Below are 19324 nucleotides of genomic sequence, written 5' to 3' on the forward strand. Positions count from 1 at the left end.
TCAAAGAGTTGGAATAGCGGAAGTTACTGCTTGGTACTTGTTTCCTGTGCGGTAGGCAAAGTGACCTATGAGCACTAGTGAAGTAGTTCAGTGGGGTGATTGATAAGTTAGGCCAAGTGGCAGGTAGTAATTAAAGTGATAGTCAAACACCCATCTCTGATAGCCATCCTTTCTAACAATTATTGAAAGCATCTGATGTTGTGGACTGGCAAGACAGCCAATCCACAGTGAAGGGTAACCGAAAGGCATGCGTTTAACTCACACAGGCTGGCGTGAGGTCTGAAACAGGATACGTAATGAATGCTATAAAGAAAAGTACGTAGCTGCTGGAACACTTAACTTTAATCCACAATTGGTGAACATTGTGGATTGTTACTGTACATGCTTCATTAGATACATAGCAAAGGATAAATGGCGCCTTGCTAGGTCATAGCAATTGACTTAGCTGAAGGCTATGCTAACTATCGTCTCGGCAATTGAGAGCGTAATTCTCAGTGAACCTTTCCTAGCAACGTCGGCTGTACAACTGGGGCGAGTGCCAGGACGTCTCTCTAGACCTGCCGTTTGGCGGCGCTCGGTCTGCAATTACTGACAGTGGCGACACGCGGATCCGTCGTACACTAGCGGACCGCGGCCGATTTAAGGGCTACCACCTAGCAAGTGTGGTGTCTGGCGGTGACACCACATTCCTCCCCCGCAAATCGGCGAACGGTTGTATTATAAGGCTTCCGCCCGCCGTGGGGAGGACCCCATGTGGACGTATGCGACGAGGTGGGGAGCCTAACAACAGGCGAGGCTGTGCCACCCGCACCCTGCCATTCGGTCCGAGGGGAGCTAGGAAACGCCTGAAAACCTAGTCCAGGGTGCACGCCGACATGCGGTGTATGCGTCCGTAAAGAGACAGGAGGGGCCGAAGGGTCGACCTCCATTGCGTCGGGGCACCCGACGGGCGAAGACGATAGCTGGTCCGGAGCGGTCAAGAGTTCCATGTCGGAGGACAGCTGGTCACGGGAAGCGATCGGCGGCGCGCGACCCAGGGAGGCGCTTGGCTGCTGCAGCGAAGCGTCCATTGCGGGCGTCGCCGGCGGCGGCGGCGCGTCGCCATGGGGCAAAATGGAAGGCAGCGTCGGTAACACCTGGGGATGAGGCGAGCCAGTAGATGGGTCTCCAGGGCGCTGACCGGACGCCACCGTCGCTGAAAGCAGACGGGGAGCGGCAGAACCCGTGCAACGACAGAGGCGCAGCTGATTGAGATGCCGACGCACCTCACCAGAGGCCCCCAAAACCATATACATAGCGCGGCCGAGACAGCGAAGAATGCGCCCTGCGAGCCAACGCTGTGAACTTCGATAGTTGCGATAAAATACAACGTCGCCTGGAGCAAAAGCAGGCGTCTGCCGCTGCACAGGAACCTGATGTGGCGGATGCAACAAAGACATCAAGGTTCGACGAGGACGACCGTAAAGCAACTCAGCCGGCGAGCGACCATTGCGGGACTGAGAGCGATACGAGGACAAGAAGAGCAATAACGCGTCCTCCCGAGAACGCGACTCTTTTAACTTCATCTGTGACTTGAAAGTCCGGACCAATCGTTCAGCGGCACCGTTTGACTGAGGCGAAAACGGCGCGGATGTCAGATGTTGAATACCATTGGCCTTGCAGAATGACTGAAATTCTGCGGACATGAATTGTGGGCCATTGTCGGAAACAATAGTCTGCGGAAGACCTTCAGTGCAAAAGATAGCGGATAACGCTTGGATGGTGGCAGATGACGTCGTGGAAGACATCGGGACAACAAAAGGAAAATTACTGAATGCATCTACCACAACCAACCATCGAGCATTCCTGAATGGACCAGCAAACTCGATGTGTAAGCGTTGCCAAGGGGAAGTGGCTTTCGGCCATGCAAAGAATTTCCGCGATGGTGCGGATTGTTGGTCGGCACACGCCATGCAAGAAGAGCACATATTCGTAATCGCAGCATCGATTCCGAACCAAGTACAGTGCTGACGCGCAAGTTGTTTCGTTCGCACTATACCCCAATGTCCTTGGTGGAGAAGCTGTAAAACAGAGGACTGTAACGAACGTGGGACCACGACTCGGGACTGATCATTATCAGAACGCAACATCAAAACACCACGTCGAACAAAAGGTCTCTCCTTCTGAGCAAAAAATCGGCGAACCAACGGATCCGCGATCCGTGACTTTGACAAAGGCCATTGCGTAGCAACAAAACGCAAAACTGTAGCAAGGACAGGGTCAGCAGCTGTGGCTGTAGCTACACGACGAAAATCAATCGGAAACGATTCGTCCACGTCATCGGTTTCCGAATCAATGAACATGCAAGCAAGTTCGGAAGAATCGAATGCTCTATCCTCAGCAACAGGCAAACGGGACAACGCATCGGCGTTTCCGTGCTTAGCAGTGGACCGATACAAGATATCGTAGCGGTACTGCGAGAGGAAAATAGACCAGCGAATGAATTTCTGCGCTGCACGTGGAGGTACAGGCTTGTTCGGATGAAAAAGCGACGTCAAAGGTTTGTGGTCAGTGATGATGGTAAAGTGACGACCATACAAGAAATCATGGAACTTAGTAACACCAAAGACGAGAGCCAAAGCTTCTTTATCTATCTGTGAATAATTTCTTTGCGCGGATGAGAGCAATTTGGACGCAAAGGCAATAGGGCGATCATGCGATCCATCTTTGTGCGCAAGCACAGCACCGATCCCGAAATCCGATGCATCTACCATCAACAAAAGGGGTTTCAGGGGATCGAATGGCGGAAGGCAAGGATTTGAAAGCAACGCCGATTTCAACTGGCGAAAGGCGCGTTCGCATTCCGTCGTCCAGACGAACGGAACACCTTGACGACGTAAGCGATGAAGCGGAGCTGAAATGGAAGAGGCATGCGGAACAAATTTATTATAATAATTTATTTTACCCAGCACACTCTGTAGCTGCTTCAAGTTCGGCGGCGAAGGCAAGTCTTGTATGGCACGAAGGTGCTCTGGACTCGGATGTATGCCGTGGGCATTGATTACATGACCCAGATATGTTAAGTCCCGAGCAAAAAACACACATTTGTCCTACCGCAAGCGAAGACCATTTTGTCACAAGACCTGAAATAATGTTCGGAGGTTGGCTAAATGTTCTTCTTCTGTCTTTCCGGAGATCACAATATCGTCCAGATAGTTTGCTGCAGTAGGGACTGACGCTCAAATAGTTTGCAGATATTGCTGAAACAATGCAGGGGCGGATGCACACCCGAATGGCAGTCTTTTGAATCGATACAAACCAAGATGCGTGTTAACCACCAAGGGGATTCGTCGTCCACTGGTATTTGGAAGTACGCATCTGCTAGGTCCAACTTCGAAAAGTATTTACCCGGGCACAGTTTGTCAAAAAGATCTTCCGGGCGGGGTAAAGGAAAAGTTGCTATCACTAGTTGTGGATTCACTGTTGCCTTGAAGTCCACACAAAGTCTCAATTTTGTGGAAGGTTTTGGCAAAATGGCTAAGGGTGATGCCCAGAGAGAAGCCTGCACACGTTCAATTACACCTTGTGATTCCAAATCGTGTAATGTTCTTGCGACCTCATCACGCAATGCGTGGGGAACATTGCGCGCTCTGAAAAATTTCGGTTGCGCGTTGACTTTCAGTTCCAAATGGGCTTCATAGTTCTTAGCGCAACCAAGGTCCGGTGCAAAAATGTCTGCAAATTCTTCACATAGACGAGAAACACTGGCTGAAGGCACAGTCTGGTTCACTGATAGGACCTGATTGACTATAGACAACAACTGAAATAAATCTAAACCAAACACGTTCACTGCAGAAGAAGAACGAAGTACGTAAAATGACAAGTTTTGTTTGTCCCTTGTATGTTGCAAGAAGGCTGCACTGACCTAACACAGGGATAGGTTGTCCTGAATAAGTATGTAACTCAACATTTGCGGCACGCAACGGAGGTGTGCCCAGTTGTTTGTACATGTCTGTATTAATCAATGAAACTGCAGCTCCGGTATTGAGCTGGAATGGGACCACGTTGCCAATAATGTCCAAGGCTACAAAAAGTTTATTGTCCTGCTGACGACAAGAGCGACTGTTCTGTGCAACGTGAACAGACACTGGTACAGAATCATTTGCGACTTGACGTGATTTCCGTCGATGTCGACGCACACTTTTTGTGAGACGAACACAGTCACTGTTAGAGAAAGTGGCACTGGGCGGAGTGGAATTAACTACATGAATGTCCATGGACGAAGGTTCACGAGCCTGAGTGTCCTTGGTTCGATTCCGGCGCGAAGCAAAGGGCCTGGAATGGTTTTTAGTGTCCGATCTGAGCTTTTTCTGGCAAACACTTTGAACATGTCCTTTTTTATTACAGAAAAAACAAATAGCTTGGCGTGACGGGCAATTCTCACGCGAATGTCCAGTAGCACACCGCGGGCATGACTTTAGCACTGCAGTTGCATGCTGGCGCGGGACACGTGGCTGCGCGGACGTGCGCGAGGGCTGTTTACAGTTCCGTGCAGCTCGCCCAGCGGACCGGTTAATGTGACACACAGCTGGCGAAGTTGCAAATGATTCCTGAGCAAAGTCAAGTGTGTCTTGCCTATCCAATATGTCTATCACTTGTTGAAGTGAGGGATTGACTAGTTTCAAAATTTGCTCCCGTATACGAACATCAGAAACGTTCTGAGCAATTGCATCACGCACCATAGTATCGGAATAAGGGAGTCCACATTCACACTCAAAAGCACAATCCCTTGTAAGGCCTTGCAAAGTTGCAACCCACTCTCTATTAGTCTGACCGGCCGTACGTTTTGTAAGAAAGAACGTATACCTTTTTGCAACGACATTGACTGTTTCTTTGAAATATGCATCTAATGCCGACAAAATTTCTTCGTAGGACAGAGTTGCTATGTCGCGTCGGGGAAACAATTTCACTATCACACGGTAGGTGGACACTCCTACACAAGAAAGCAAAAAAGGCTGCCGCTCAATACTTTGAATTCTGTAGGCAGCGAGATGGAATCCAAATTGGCGTGACCACTCCGTCCAGCTCTCCATCGCCGCATCAAAGTGCCGAAATGGGGGTGCAACAGCCTGTAGTGGCTGCGGTAGCGGTGAAGCGGCGGCTGCCGCATCGTTTTGCATCGCACGTTGACCCTGGACGAGCTGTCCAAGGGCATCCAATAACGCCTGCGTCTGCTGATTCTGCAAGCGATAAAATTCGGACAGTACATCTGGAGATTGTGGCGAAGCCATGACACAAGTAAATTAGAGCAATACGACCGTTAAATCGTCGTCGCCAATAATGTTGTGGACTGGCAAGGCAGCCAATCCACAGTGACAGGTAACCGAAAGTCACGCGTTTAACTCACGCAGGCTGGCGTGAGGTCTGAAACAGGATACGTAATGAATGCTATAAAGAAAAGTACGTAGCTGCTGGAATACTTAACTTTAATCCACAATTGGTGAACATTGGTCTTGTTACTGTACATGCTTCATTAGATACATAGCAAAGGATAAATGGCGCCTTGCTAGGTCGTAGCAATTGACTTAGCTGAAGGCTATGCTAACTGTCGTCTCAGCCATTGAGAGCGTAATTCTCAGTGAACCTTTCCTAGCAACGTCGGCTGTACAACTGGGGCGAGTGCCAGGACGTCTCTCTAGACCTGCCGTGTGGCGGCGCTCGATCTGCAATTACTGACAGTGGCGACACGCGGGTCCGTCGTATACTAGCGGACCGCGGCCGATTTAAAGGCTACCACCTAGCAAGTGTGGTGTCTGGCGGTGACACCACATCTGACGTTCTGACATCTCACTTAGTAGATGGGTTTGTTAGAACTATAAAATGATTAAAGGAAGGGTAATAACTTGCTACTTCAGCAAACCATTCCAGCCAACTACAAGAGATTTACCACTTCTGTAACCCAACCCCCTCCAACCAAGGAGATTTTCTCCCTCTTATATTTACTACAGAGGTTGATAACAAATCAAACTAAACCCACAATGTCGATAACGTCGTGATTGAGCCATGTAGCTGTAGGTAACCTCTGCCAGGACAAGATAGTCACACGATCAATGATTTGTGTAATGAGAAAGCATTCAGTTAAGGTAATTGAGTTAAACTACCAGTTCTTTTTCTGGATTTTACTATTTTGAAGGCCCTTTCCCCCATATCCTACCGAATCCACATTTCACACAGCTCAATTTTACATGGAACGATATGAAGCTGCAGTGGAAAGGGGAGGGGAGAGCCCAAGAAAAAAAGCAATTTCTTACCGCTCTTCGATATTACTCAGAGTTCTGTTTCCCTCTGCCAGTTCAGAGGTTAGAATAGCCCGGAGGTATTCCTGCCTGTGGTAAGAGGCGATTAAAAGAAGTCTCCTACATTTCGCCTTAACATGTTATGCTCCCCTTTCAGTGTTTGACCTCCATCTTTCAAAATTCTAAACAAATGCGGGACATTTGGGGAAGGACGCCTTATATGGGGCGTCAGGAACCTATCGTGTACTGAGACTTTTGGACAAGGACGTGTTACAGGGTGCATAATTTGCGTCCATTGTGCGCTGTCATCTCCTGCGCCACTATAATGATGAATTTTTTTGCATCCAGCCGGCCGTGGTGGCCGAGCGGTTCTGGGCGCTTCAGTCTGGAACCACGTGACTGCTACAGTCGCACGTTCGAATCCTGCCTCAAGCATGGACGTGTGTTATGTCCTTAGGTTGGTTAGGTTTAAGTAGTTCTAAATTCTAGGGGACTGATGACCTCAGATCTTAAGTCCCATAGTGTTCAGAGACATTTGAATCATTTTTTTTGCATCTAATATCCAGCGCAGTAGCCAGTCTGATGTAGGGAAGAGGGAGAGGGGGAGGGGGAATGCGGGGTCATCATATACCCTCTTGGTTATAGCTCTCTGATAACACAGGGATCGCACTGCTGACGGTTGAGGTGCAAAGTCCCCAAGTACGCCAAGGAGTAGATGCCCATCTACCTGAGGCATCAGGACTCCCCAACAATAGCCATGCTTCCACATTGCCTCTGCTGTGGCTGCGTGGCGCCTGTGGGAAACCCCTGATCAGAATGGGAGGCATCAGGGCGGATGGCCCACAAAGAAGGGGATGAAATTGTCCAACACTGATTGTTGAATGGCCCCATCAGTCTCTACATGAGAAAAATCCAATATAATACTGACACATATGACACCCAATCGTTCCATCCCTGGCTACGCCATGGGAGGAATGCAGGGTTGAAGATCAAGGGCAGACATATTCACTGCAATACTTACTTTGCACAAGGTCTGATGGGAATCCTTTCTAGCTCTGTTTCTCACAGAGGACAGGTTCAGCGAAGTGTGGGAATGTCCAAAATACAGAATGGGTCAGTCCTGATAAGAAACAGTATCCCCTGCCTAATCATGGGCATTGCTGGCCTTTGATAAGATGTTTCATGTCCCAGTTTGCTTCACCCACCATAGCAGCTTAAACATTGTCCATGGGATTATATTCCACAGAGATTTCCTCTTGGACTCTGATGACGAGATGTGTTCACTGTAGTGACGAGGTGCACACTTTGTCCAGTGTGTCTATAGCGGCCATAAGGACAACAGAGTTGCTACTGGCACCCTCATCTTGGCCTTTGAGGGAGATTCGCTGCCTGAAAAGATTACTCCTGTTCACTAGACTGCACCAGTTTTCAACATGGAAGGAAAGTAATGGACTATAAGACCCTCTACAGACTTTGTGAGCAATGACCTCCCCCCTCTCTCCCCCCCACACCTCGGCTGGAGAAGCAACAGCCTCCTATGGCTCCTCTCACAAGGGAGGGGTCCTCCAGGAAACTGCCTTTCAAGGATTCTGCTGCTGTGAAACTTGACACTAGTCAGTGGATGAAGGAGCCACAAGCTGCTGGTCATAATGCTTCATGATCATCATCGGTTCCTGAGACAAACTCAGAGAAGCCGTCCCATCCAGGGAAACCGAAAGAGAAGAGAGAGAAAATAAAAACGAAATCCATAAAGAAAAAAGGGATCCCATTGGCCCCCATACCACAATTTCCTGCAGATTCCAATTCTGAGGATGAGGTGGAGATCCTAGTGCACCATGAGGATCCAGATCTCACTAGAGATTCCGAATCAATGGACATAGACATAAAAAACAATCAACGGGTGGCAGCAGGTGATCCTGGGGCGTAAACTGTCTTCTCAGTCTCTTTATGCCATCCCAGTAGACGAAAGCTTAATCCTCCAGTGGAATTGCGGCGTTTTCCTCCACCTGGCTAAACTACAGAAACTCATCAGCATTTTTCTGCTTTCTGCATTGTGCTTCAAGAAACTTGGTTTCCAGCAATGCAGATCCCCGACTTTCGTGGATATGGGGATATTACAAGAACCATACTGACTATGACAAGGTGTCAGGTGGAGTATGTATCTATGCCCTTGACTCTCTATAAAGCGAATCTGTGACTCTCCAAACAACTTTAGAGGCTGTGGCTGTCGGTGGAAGGGCAATGCAGGAGATTACCATCTGCAACATCTATCTTCCCCCAGATGGTGATGTACTGCAAAATGTATTGGCTGCACTGGTTTCTCAGCTCCCCAAACTGTAGCGGTAAGCCACGTAACGTGAAAAAAAAAATTGAAGAATTTCGCTAACTGAACAATACTGACGAAGTAAATATTATCGTAGAAAAATCAAAAGCCTATATAATCAACTAATATGATCTGTGATTGTTACTGTAATCTCTGTTCCTTTCGATACAGGATCGCACACACTTCCCTTTCGTTTCTTGGTTGTGTAAGAAGCCATTTTGTGAAGATGCACGAAAACGTGTAAGTTTCAAGTGTCACTAATGTTTTACTGTAACAACTCCTATATTCGTGAAATGAGTGACTTACATCATTTTTGCAAATTTTATGGGGGAACATTAGCGCATAGGTCAACCCCATTGCCGACCAATGTGGCCGAGCGGTTCTAGGCGCTTCAGTCTGGAACCGCGCGACCGCTACGGTCGCAGGTTCGAATCCTGCCTCGGGCATGGGTGTGTGTGACGTTCTTAGGTTAGTTAGGTTCAAATAGTTCTAAGTTCTAGGGGACTTGTGACCTCGGATGTTAAGTCCCATAGTGCTCAGGAAACAGTAAGAGCACTCAATTTTACTAATATTGAACTACTTGCATTTTACGCGAATTCATTACATTTTCTTAACACTCAGTTAACAAACATTGCAACAATCTTCTCAGCATTGCGATTTAACAAAAGCTACACAGTTGCAGATCAACAATATTGAGATCTGGTGGTGTCTTTAAATTTAAAAACAGCTTTTCGGGCAAACTAACTGCGAGAAGTACCATAACACAGTTAATAACCTACATAATTTCTCAGTTGTGAAGCTGGCAGAATAATACTAACTTTACATAACAAATGCCAACAATACACATACGTAAAAAAGGACCACCACAACACCTTTCCTAATTATGGGTGATTTCAATACCCATAATTCTCTGCCTCGTGATGACTGGGTGTTGTGTGGTGTCCTTAGGTTAGTTAGGTTTAAGTAGTTCTAAGTTCTAGGGGACTGATGACCATAGATGTTAAGTCCCATAGTGCTCAGACCCATTTGAACCATTTTTTTCAATACCAATAACCCTCTGTGGGGTGGAACCATGAGCACTGGCCGTGGCAAAGATGTCGAAGATCTACTTATGCAGCTTGATCTTCTTTTTTTTTTTTTTTAAATACTGGTACTTCCATACATTTCAGGGGGGGGGGGGGGGGAAATGGCACCTACTTGCCTACTGATTTTTCAGTCTGCAGCCCTGGCTTTCTACCACATATTCACTGGAGAGTTGATGACGATATGTGTGGTAGTGATCACGTCCGTATCATCCTGCCCCTACCCCAGCGTCACTGCCATAGATGCCTGCCCAGATGAGTTCTTTACAAGGTTGACACGGATGATTTTACCTCGCCTGCTACTGTTGGATCTCCACCGCATGGCAACATATATGTGGTGATCCAAAACACAACTATGATCATTGTTTCAGCTGCCGAATTGATCATCCCTTGTTCCTCAGGATATCCCCAGGAGAAGACAGTGCCGTGGCGGTCGACAGAAAACGTCAAGGTTATTAGAGATCGTAGGTGGACTCTCCAATGTCATAAGTGGCCCCATAGATTGAGCACCTCACTTCTTTTAAACAGCTCCATGCCTGGCCCCACCAACTAATGAAAAGATGGAAGGAGGAGTTCTGAGAACGGTACATTTCAACATTCGGATCACGTACCTCTCATTCTAAGGTTTGGACAAAGGTCAGATATCTTTATGAATTGCAGACACCTACAGGTGTACTTGCGATTTCCACGAATGGACCTATCTATACCGATCCAGGCGCAATCGACGGACATTTTGCTGCATATTATGCTCGAACTTCTGCATCTGGGGCTTATCAGTCTTCCTTTCTTATCCTAAAACATTGTGTGGAACAAAAGCACTTATCTTTCTACTTGTCACCTTGAACCATACAATACTTCGAGGGTAATTCAATTATTATCCGTAAAGTAGTTATAAAATTCAATTGTAATCAAATAGGAAACTTACAAGAACATTATTTTTCGACATAGTCTCCTTGCGTTTCAACGCACTTGGTCCATCGCTGTACAAGCTTCCTGGTGCCCTCATAAGAGAAGGTTCTCGTTTGAGCTGCAAGCCAGGAATGCACCGCTTCTTTCTCTGCTTCGTCCAAGGCAAATAGACGGCCTGTTTGAATGGACCAAACAGGTGATAGTATGAAGTGGCAAGATCTTGACCATAAGGAGGATGATCCAGTACTTCAAATTTGAGTTTCTGGAGCGTTTCAGCAGTGTGAGCAGCAGTATGCGGACGGGCATTGTCGTGCAACAACACAACACATTTTGACAGCAATCATTGGCGTTTGCTTCGAATAGCAGGCTTTAGCCTGACAGTAAGCATCTCACTGTAACGTACATTGTTTATTATAGTGCCCCTTTCCGCATAATGTTCCAGTACTGGATCTTGTGCGTCCCAAAAAACCGTAAGTATCATTTTTCCTGCGGACAGTTGGGTCTTGAACTTTTTCTTGCACGGTGAATTTTGATGTTTCCATTCCGTACTCTGCAGTTTATCTCCTGCTCGTAATGATGGATCCATGTTTCATTACCAGTAATGATCCTGTCTAAGAAATTGTCTCCTTCGTTACCATAGCGATTCAAACTTTTTTTACAGATGTCCAATCGCGTTTGTTTATGCAACTGTGTGAGTTGTTTTGGAAACCATCTTGCACAAACTTTATGAAACCCAAGTCTGTTGTGGATGATTTCGTAGACAGAACCGTGACTAATTTGCAGACGATGTGCCACTTCGTCAATAGTTAATCGTCTGTCTAAGAGAATCATTTCACTCGAACGCTCAATGGTTTCTTCATTTGTGGTCGTCCGGCTCCATCATCGTGCGTAAAACTTGTGCGACCATTACGGAATTTTTCAATCCATTCATACACCCTCCGTTGTGGCAAAACGCTGTTCCCGTACTGTACCAAGAGTCTTAGATGAATTTCGGCGCCTGATACGCCTTCCGACCACAAAAGACTGATCACTGAACATTGCTCTTCTTTGGTGCAAATAGACAGCGGAGCAGATGTAATTAACAGCACGGCAACGATAACGAAACTAACCTAGCAGCTTGAAAATTGCAAAAAATATAACAACAAATAAACAAAGCATGCTTCATCAACGTAAAACCACAGTACTACCAAAATAAACAAAAACATAACTAAATTGAGGATAATAATTGACTTACCCTCGTACATTCAGTGAGTGGGATTTCGTCAGTGCCCTTGCCCATTTCGCTGACACAGCCCCAGGGCCAGACCGTATTCACTATCAAATGCTTATACATCTCTCATTGGGCTACCGGGACTGTTATTCCTCACCCACCCTACAGCCCAGATATCGCTCCTGACTTCCACCTGTCTGGCCCAATGAAAGAAGCACTCCGTTGGAAGGAGTTCGTGGATGAGCGGGACGTTACTGATCATGCAAGACGTTGGCCCGGACGTCGGCCAGTACAGTGGTTCCTTCCGGCCCCCCGAATAAGGTGGCGATAGGTCACCGCATTGAACGGTGATCATGTTGATAAAATAGGGTTTGTGGCCAGAAGAGTGTGGAATAACTTAGTGTATTGGTATCTCGTGTAAAACGAAACTGCTTTTGCGAAAAAAAGGTATTGCGTTACTTATTGAACACCCCTCGAATTGAACTGATACGACAGTGCTATCGGTAAATAACAAAAATATCCTCTTCCACATTCAACTGTAGCACTGATAATGACAGCTCGCATTTATAGAAGGCATTTCATCCATTCCACCCTGCGAGACAGAGCGAGAAGAGACCATATTGTATTAAAGAACAGATGCATTAGGGGGCAGACAGACGTTTCTTAAATGAGAAGAGCAATAAGGACTCTATGTTTTTTTAATAACTGGTGTATATAAAACAGTCTCACCAATTTTATGGCGAATGCAGCAGGATAGGAGCAGAATGACCAAGTACTACTTCTCGATTGAATGAGTGCCATCACGACTGGCCACGGAAACTGTAGCAGACTATCTCTCAAAACAGCGAATAATTGAGTCATAGGTCTCCACGCCGGTTTGTTAGGATCAGACATTAAACTGCCAATCATAAATTATATACAACAAGCACTTAGCTAGTTGTCGTCATTAACAAATTCTAATACTTACAATTGCTTTTACGACTGAAAATTCCTCTAAACTACCAGCTGGAAAAGAAAAGTTAGTTCCAAAAACTATAACTAAGGAGATGTTTCTTAGCAGTGTTATGTCTTCTAAGTTTGCGAAAAAAATTTTCCAGCTTATCTTAGCGTGTCACATTAATGCGTCCGCCATGGAAAGGGCCGCACGACGAAAGCTACGAGAAAATACTCACACGGTGGTCTTAACCTGCGGATAAGGGAAATGCCACTGTGTCTTGCCACGTGAGGTTTATAAATAGAAGATTTATAGCTTCCTGAGTGGACCAATGTATCGGAAGATTGACAAAGACCCCACAGCGAAAATGGAAAGGAAAACATCAGCATATCTGGATTCTTCTTCTATTCCGCAAGAAGTGGCCAAAAGACTAAGACCTAACAGTTCTTTGCCACCCAGGTTATATGGTCTTCCGAAGATCCATCAAAAAGAGGTTCCGTTACGGCCGATCGTCAGTAATATGGACGCCTCCACGTATGATCTGGCGATACATCTCGCCTCTGTACTCAGATCTTTTGTGGGAAGTGCGGGCATCATATTCGCAACTCGGGTGACTTTATCAGTAGTTTGAAGTCACTTCAACTGAGTGAAACTGACTTACTAGTGAGTTTCGATGTCATCTCACTTCTCACTAAGGTTTCTCTTATTGACTCTTTGTCGCTCATCAGCAGTAAGTTCACGGCCGATATAACAGCGCTTCTCCATCATGTCCTTTCCTCAACCTACTTTTTATTTAGTAACGAATATTTTGAGCAGACTGACGGTGTTGCCATGGCCAGTCCTCTCTCACCTTTGGTAGCAAAATTTTTATGGAAGAATTTGAAGAAAGGGCACTTGATTCGACAGAACTGAAACCCAGAATCTTCCGGCTATATATAGATGACACTTTTATAGTGTTGCCCTATGGTGAAGAAGAACTGTCACGGAGACAGCCTTACAAAGAATGTGGAACATCTACAGTCAGTGTACAGAGGTAATGGTTACTCTCCACATCACGTTAGCACAGCGCTAAGAAGGAAGAAACGTGACTACCCACAGTATCACGAAGATAAGGAGCTGTTTAAGTCCAGGGTGTTCCTTCCATGTGTCGGCAACGTTTCATCAAAAGTAGGCAGGATCCTAAGGAAACCTAAATTAATCTTCCGGCCACCGGCGAAGATTAGTGCTATTCTCGGACGATCGGGGTCAGTGGAAAGCCGGGATCTACAAAATTCCTTGCCAGAGTGGCAAAGCAGACATCGGTCAGACGACACGCGCACTGCATGAAAGGTGCGTTGAACATGAACGCCACACTCGCCTTTCGCAGCCCAGTAAGTCGGCCATAGCTGAGCATTGTACTACCGTAGGACACGCTATGGGTTACCACGAAAATCTTGGCCCCAGTGAGAACCTTTTGGGATTCAGTAATTAAAGAACCTGTGGAGCTTATAAATCGTGACAGCCGTTTTCAATTCGACCAGGCTTGGGACCCGGTGACATCTTTAACTTCTTCTGAGAGAAGACAATTTATTCATAATGACACGCCTGGCGACATCTGACGTATGATTTTAGCGACACGAGCGCGCATTCCGACAGAGGGCGGACATGTAGTTTTCACCGTTTCGCATGCGCCTGCGCGCCACAGACAGAACGGTATTTCCAGAGGGCGCGGATTTCGATAGAGGACGCTCCTGTGATTTCCGCCAATGCGCATGCATTTCCGCGCCAATTTTTGCTATAAAGCCGATGCCGGGAACCTGCGTGTGTATTCCACCTACTCTAATATGCTGATGATGCCGCCTTCCTTGCTCTCTATCCTACCCTTCAACGGTCCCAACGCACCCTCCTAACCCACGTTGACCAGTTCAGCACTTGGTGTAACCAGTGGTTTCTTCGTCTCAAACCCTCCAAAACCCAGGCAATCCTCATAGGCCGCACTACCCGCTCCTTCCATCTCCACGATTTCTACCTCGCCATTCAGGGTCCCATCCAACTAACGCCCACCCTAAGATATTCTGGCCTCACCCTCGACCGTCATCTCACATGGACCCCTCACCTCCTGACCACTGAGCAGAAAGCCCCGTCCCGCCTCCGCCTCCCGAAACTCGTGTCTGGCCAGACATGGGGATTGCATCCTTCCACCATCTTCCACACCTACAAATCCCTCATCCGTCCAATCCTCTGTTATGGCAGTGTTGCCTGGATCTACCGCCCCCTCCCCCCCTTTCACACTTTTACAAGGCCTCCAAACCCTCGAACGCCACGAGCATCAGCTTGCTTCCCATATCCACCTTCCTTCCCCCACATGACTCCTGTATGACCTCATCCCCTTCTCCCACTTCCTGTTTTTCCTCTAACATCTCCGCATCCTTCACACTATCCACAGGCTTGATCCCCCACCCCCTGGTTTCCTCCTGCCTCTCCAACCCCTGCACATTGCCGTGCCTCTTTCACTGTATCCCTCCCTCTCTCCACCTCCACACCCTCCATCTCCTCCATCAGGGCAATTTCCAGCGCCTCCCCCTCCCAGTTGTTGAACTTCGCCATAATATCTAACCTTCCTTCCAAACGTAGCCTGGCCTTGTTCTCCCCTCTCCCCAGGGCCTCCTTTTTCCTCTCCCCTCCTTCTCCCAGAGTGAATTCTCCTTCTTCCCTCCCTGTGTCCTTGCACCCTCTCCTCGACTGCTTTCCTCCCACGTCCTTCCCTCCTTTTTTCTCTTGGGTGCACCCCGTCTGTTTTTCCCCTGTCCTCCCCTCCCTCCCTCCTTCCCTTCTCCCCCCCTCTCCACCCTCCCTCCTTTCTTCCTACTCCCTCATCTCTATGCCCCCGGCAGATCCTCTAAGTATGCTCATAGTCGCTAGTCTGCTACATCAGTGTTGTAATTGGTGCTGTTCTCCCATGCGTCAAGAGCTGTGATTTTAATTGTGTGCTGGTCTTGTGCATAGTGTTACTGTCTGTGATTTTTATGTGCTATGCCATCCATCAATACTCTTATGCTCCAGGCATACTTCGCTTTGTGTTCTTTAATTGCCCCAGTATGTGGTTTTTTCCTTTGGGTGCACTACTTTGTATTGTTTTTATCTCCATTTGAGAGTTTCCCTCCTTTTTTGTCTGTTCTCTTCTGTACTGTTCCCCATTTTTTATACCTATGTATGCCATGTTTACTTCATTCTGTTATTTTAAATGTCTTCTTTGTATAATTACTCTCTTTCAGCTGAAGAGTAGCACATGAGCTGCTGCCAGCCTGCCCCAGGTGGGGCACTGAAACACAATAAAGGAAAAAAAAACTTGCAGTGTCGACTGTCACCTCACCTGGATCTCTCAGCTCCACTCTATCCAATCCAAGACCCACAACCACCTCTGTCTCCATAAACTCCTCTATGGCCAGACATGGGAGTTGAACCCCTCTACTGTCCTCCACACCTACAAATCCTTAATCCGTCCCATCCTCTGCTATGCCAGTCCCACCTGGATATTCGCCCCACTGCAAATTCTATAAGTCCATCCAGATCCCTGAGCGCCATGCACTCTGCCTCGCCTTCCGTATACACCTCCCATCTCCCACGTGTATCCTCTATGAATTGATTCATTTCCCCCATCTGCTCCTTTTCCTCAAATATGTCTGCGTCCTTTACACCTCCCGCCGCCTTGATCCCCTTCATCCCATGCTTGCTCCTCTCCTCTCCAACGCCTGCCCACTGCCACACCTTCACCGTTGTGTCCCCAATACCCTCCAACTCTACACCCTTCATCTCCTTTCCCAAGGTGGGTTCCATCAACTCCCGCTCCTCCATGATGCTCTCTCTCCCTCCATTTATACCTCCTATCAAATATGATTCCCACCTCCCCCTCCCACCCTCTGTCCTTTTCCCGGGCTCTTTTCCCCCCTTCCATCCTGTTATTTCTTCACCTACCCACTCCTTCACTCCATTCTCTCCCCCCGAGTCCTTTTTCTTTCCCCTCCACTGTCTTCCCCACTCCTTTCTCGTGTCTACCATGCTCCCCCCTTTTTCTGAGTCCTCTCCCTCCATCGGCTCCCCTCTTTTTCTCCCTCCTTCATCTGTCCTGGTCCTGACCCCCCCCCCCTTCTCCTCCCATAGCCATGTGCCTTCGTACTCTATAAAGTAGTGTTTTCCATGAGTGTTCAGTGTTTGCCGGCCGAAGTGGCCGTGCGGTTAAAGGCACTGCAGTCTGGAACCGCAGGACCGCTACGGTCGCAGGTTCGAATCCTGCCTCGGGCATGGATGTTTGTGATGTCCTTAGGTTAGTTAGGTTTAACTAGTTCTAAGTTCTAGGGGACTAATGACCTCAGCAGTTGAGTCCCATAGTGCTCAGAGCCATTTGCACCATTTTTTTTGTTCAGTGTTTGTGTCCCCTTTTTACAGTGCTGCGAACAGAAACCAAAATCTCGACGTGCTTTTTAATTGTGCCTGTCTATTTCCTAAGTTTTTTTAATCAGCGTCACTGACCTCTTTGTTTTTTATGTTTTCTTCACAACTTTCTCGCCATGTACCAGTTTTAAACAGTTTTATTATTATATCTCCTCATTATGTTTTTCAACCCCTCTGGGGGGGGGGGGGGGATCGAAATACAATAAAGAAAAGAAAACTTGTAGTGTCCAGTGGAGGATTGCCAGCCGAAATATCGTGGCAAGAAGTCAAGATGATCCGGGTGCAATCCCGAAACCTCATCGAACAACCGAAATCTGGATGATATCCCTAGGAATATGCCACCTCCTTAGGTTATAGGATTGTGTTATGAACTCATAACACAGATATTGGACAAGAACGCGATAACACTAAAGTACAACTCAAAACATGCCTAATACGCTGTAGGCTACCCTTTTGTCATTGATAAGAGCTTCCACACCTCTCGAAGTGGATAAATGCAGGTCCCGTATGGTTTTCAAGGGAAGGTTACACCGTTCTTCCTGCAAAATAGTGGCAAGTGGAGGTAACGGTGATGGTAGGCCACGAAGGATCAATAATATTGGGATCTGGTGACTGTGGTAGCAAGGGATGATGCGAAAATTCATTCCCGTGCTCACAAAACCAGTACTACACTATGTGAGCTGTGTGAGCAAGAGTCCTGTCCTCTTGGAAACACATCATCACCATTGGGTAACTAACACTGTAATGTGGTGCGAGTCTGGTGAGCCAAAATGGACATATAATCGTAGGCAGTAACACGACCGAAATGCAGTGTAACCATATGGTCCATGGAATATCACGATGTGGCTGCTCAAATTACCACACAGCGTCCGGTATATTTCACTCTTGGGACATAAATTCGGCCAGAGGTTGGAAACAAGGTGAAACGAGAGTCGTCCTATGAAATGACATTCTTCCATTTCGCCACTGACCAGGTTTTATGACTTCGGCACAAAGTTTACCTGTTTGCCGTCATTTGCATCACTGATTAATAGCCGTGGAATTCCATCTCGCCTCGCAGTTCCCTGTTTATTTTCGGATGATATTTTTTCGTTTTCTCTATGGCGGTATACACCGAGGTGACAAAAGTCTGGGATAGCGATAAGTACATATCCAGATGACGGTAGTATCGTGTACACAAGGTATAAAAGGGCACTGCACGGGAGGAGCTGTCATTTATATTCAGGTGCTTTGTGTGAAAAGGTTTCCGACATGATTATCGCAGCGCGATGGGAATTAACAGCCTTTGAACGCGGAATTGTAGTTGGAGCTAGACGCATGGAAGATTCTATTTCGGAAATCGTTAGGGAATTCAATATTCCGAGACCCACAGTGTCAAGTGTGTACCGAGAATACCACATTCCACGCATTACCTCTCACCACGGACTAAGCAATGGCCGATGGCCTTCGCTTGACGACCGAGATCAGCTGCATTTGCATGGAGTTATCGGTGCTAACAGACAAGCAACAATGGGTGAAATAACAGCAGGAATCAGTGTGGGACGTACGAATAGCGTATCCGTTAGGATTTACGACGAACGTATCCGTTAATACAGTGCGGTGAAATTTGACGTCAGTGGGCTATGGCAGCAGACGAACGACGGGCGGTGGTGCGATCACTCATGGGAAAATTCTTGTAGTAGTTATCACTACAGCTGCAACTTTTTTAGATTGAATTCAGCTGATAGCTGTCCGTGCTTAAAGGAAGTCTCTCTAGCAAAGGAATCTCCTTCAAAGGAGATCAAGTATCAACGTAGTGAAGGAATTAGCATATTCCATCAAAATATAAGAGGTATTAAAGATGAAGTTAGCGAACTGCTTATAGCTGTTGACTGTGACATTATTGCTATATGACAGCATCACCTAAATAATGTGACAATTCAGAGGCTTCCTTTACCAGGGTACTGATTAGCTAGCTGTTTCTCAAGGAGTTCTTTGTGGAGTGAGGGGTGTGACCATGTACATAAAAAGACAGTGTGCCATTTGAGTCCGTAGACATATCAAAGCATTGCACTGACCAGGCATTTGAATTTTGTTAAGGTACAGTTGAATTCAGTGAAAGTAAACTTCTAATTGCTGTTATTTATAGATCCCCTAACTCTGACTTTGGAGCATTTCTGC

Source organism: Schistocerca americana, chromosome 5, assembly GCF_021461395.2.
Source record: "Schistocerca americana isolate TAMUIC-IGC-003095 chromosome 5, iqSchAmer2.1, whole genome shotgun sequence".
NCBI classification, from domain to species: Eukaryota; Metazoa; Arthropoda; class Insecta; order Orthoptera; family Acrididae; genus Schistocerca; species Schistocerca americana.